Here is a 2,500-nt window from a genome sequence, read left to right as displayed (position 1 = left end):
TCATTACTGATCCTGATCAACACCAAGATCCGACTTTACTTCGCGGTCGTTTGTCCAAGTGGTTAAGCATTCACAGTTAGTACTTACCGATGAAGTTCTTATACCCCTATCATAATAAAGCTAGGTTTTTCGGGTATATTACTTAGTACGATGGTAGAACTTTTTTGCAAAACATTTAAATGCGGTCGTGTGGATTTGCTTTCAGGCCAAAAGGAAACATTTTTCCGTAAACAAAAACGAATGTGTGACACATGCTTCAAATTTTCTTTTGTGACCCGTTTGGCAAAATGCAAAATGTTATTGTGTAGTCATACCCACAGAAGTTTACTAAAACAAATATCTTGCCACATCTTATACACAACAAATACGTGTATAGCAGAACTTGAATTGCTTACGTCCCAGGCCTTCTTGCTATGCGTTTCGTTTATGTTAGCCCCGCGGACTAATGAGCCTGGAGACTAGGCAATCGCATAACCTCGCGGGGCTCTGGGGAAGGCAACCTGTAGGATGTGTTAACCATTAAAGAGATGCTTTTACCAGTATCAGAGAGGCAATTTTATTTATTTTAATATGTTGAATGCTCAGAAAGTGCTGGCTTTAAACGTCGATGCGCTTTTAATATCTTTCATTTGCATGCTAATGTTACTTATTCTGAGTTTACACCAAGAAAGAACTGATAGAAATTTAGTAGGGATGAAATTAAGAGATTCAGTTTTTTGGAAATGAAATCTTATTATTGGAATCATTAATGCTGATGGCGTCAAATATGGCCTTTCTCATGAACAAAATGCGGGGGAATCTCATTAACATAAGGACATGTACTACTTTTAAGTGGTTTAACTGGTTTGACAGGCTTTGTATCGAGTAACAAGTTATTCAAGTTCAAGAAGAAGAAGAAGAAGAAGAAGAAGAAGAAGAAGATAAGAAGAAGAAGAATGGAGCCCTTAAACTCTATTTCTTTGTTTGCTCTTTATTCTTGACGGAAACAACTTCATGCCACTAAACAATAAAGATAACATGATCTTTGGATTTCTAGAACAGAAGTATTTATAATATACTCGCCCCTAAAAAACAGGTGACATGCCTTCATAAAATATGCTTGAAGTACAATATATTTACAGTTAATATCAACCAGGATTCAAGTAGGAATTAAGAGCTGGCAAGAGAGAGCTGGAAAGCCCAGAAAACTAACTCGATCAACAGGAGAGTTGCCTTAATGTTTCTTTTACAGCTTGCCTTACTTCTCTGATCTTCCAGCAGTACAACAACGGGTTTAATGCCGAGTTTAAACAAACCGCGGTACCAGTAAAAATAATAGCAAGGTAAGTAGATAACGACATCTCTTTTTGAGATGATAACGCTATAGCTATGTTATATGGGAGATAACAAATAACCAATATTAACTGTACTCACAGTGCACTGTACACTGCCTTTTTGTATCGAGCTAAGTTCAGTGGAATTGCTTGGCCCTGTTGTCCTTGAGCAACATGGTTCTCAACACGAATTTGATTATGACACAGAGAGAGAAAAATTTTTGTGTAAGCGGAGATTGTGGTGACTAGACACAGAGCTGTACCGATGTGTTGATACCATAAAGTTATAAGAGTATTCCAAAAGGTTTTAGAAGCTCCGCCGACAATGCACATAATCCATAAACCAACAAGAACGCTCTAAGTAGCGTTGAGTCTCGCTTGTTTGTAGATAAGATAAGAAGTGAGGAGGCGAATAGAGCGCGAGCGTTCGTCACTCGGGGAGGGGGGGGGGGGGGGCGCTCCGCATATAAAAGGGCTTGGGATGCTCGTCGTCTTGCTTAGGCCGGGTTGTAAATTTCGGATTTTGGTCTCACTTACGGTGTTCTGGGCAAAACGGTATTATATTTAGCCGTGAAGGTCTTGTTTAGGGTTGCATGTGAAAAAATATAAAAATAAGTGTATTGTCTGAGTTTTCAGTAACATAGTCTCTCAGGGGTCAAAAAAGCTTGGGCTACGCCCGGATCGATCTCTTGTAGGGGTTTAATTCAAAATTTCCGACGAGCATCCCCTTGCCTTTCATATGCAGAGTCGTCCTCCCCAGGGGTTCGTCATAATTCCTCAGAGTCACCGACAGCAAGTGAAAAAGTTGAATTATGATTTCAATCTACTGCACAGGGTCCAGAGGAGTTGCGTGTGAATAAATAAATAAATTATTTAAAGTCTCACCTCGAAAAATGTTTATACCTGTCGCTTAGCACGATTAATTAGCCCAATGGGATCTTAATGAATCTACTGTAAAGGATTTCTTTGCTTTTTACCTGATCCAGATCGACTTTGTTGTTCGCCATTTTGAAAATCAATAACCGCAAGCTATATTCTCGTTGGTGCACAGCAGGTCGTCGGAAGGGTGACGGAAGACCGTCGCCAGAAGGGCGACCGAAGCGCGAAGTGGCGAGTAAAAAAAAGGATAAGGGAGGATACTTGTACCACGTGACTTGGTTCGTTGTGAACCGCATCTCTCGGTGACG

Source organism: Porites lutea, chromosome 6, assembly GCF_958299795.1.
Source record: "Porites lutea chromosome 6, jaPorLute2.1, whole genome shotgun sequence".
NCBI lineage: Eukaryota > Metazoa > Cnidaria > Anthozoa > Scleractinia > Poritidae > Porites > Porites lutea.
The sequence above is the reverse complement of the archived record's forward strand: the minus strand, read 5'-3'. Positions refer to the sequence as shown.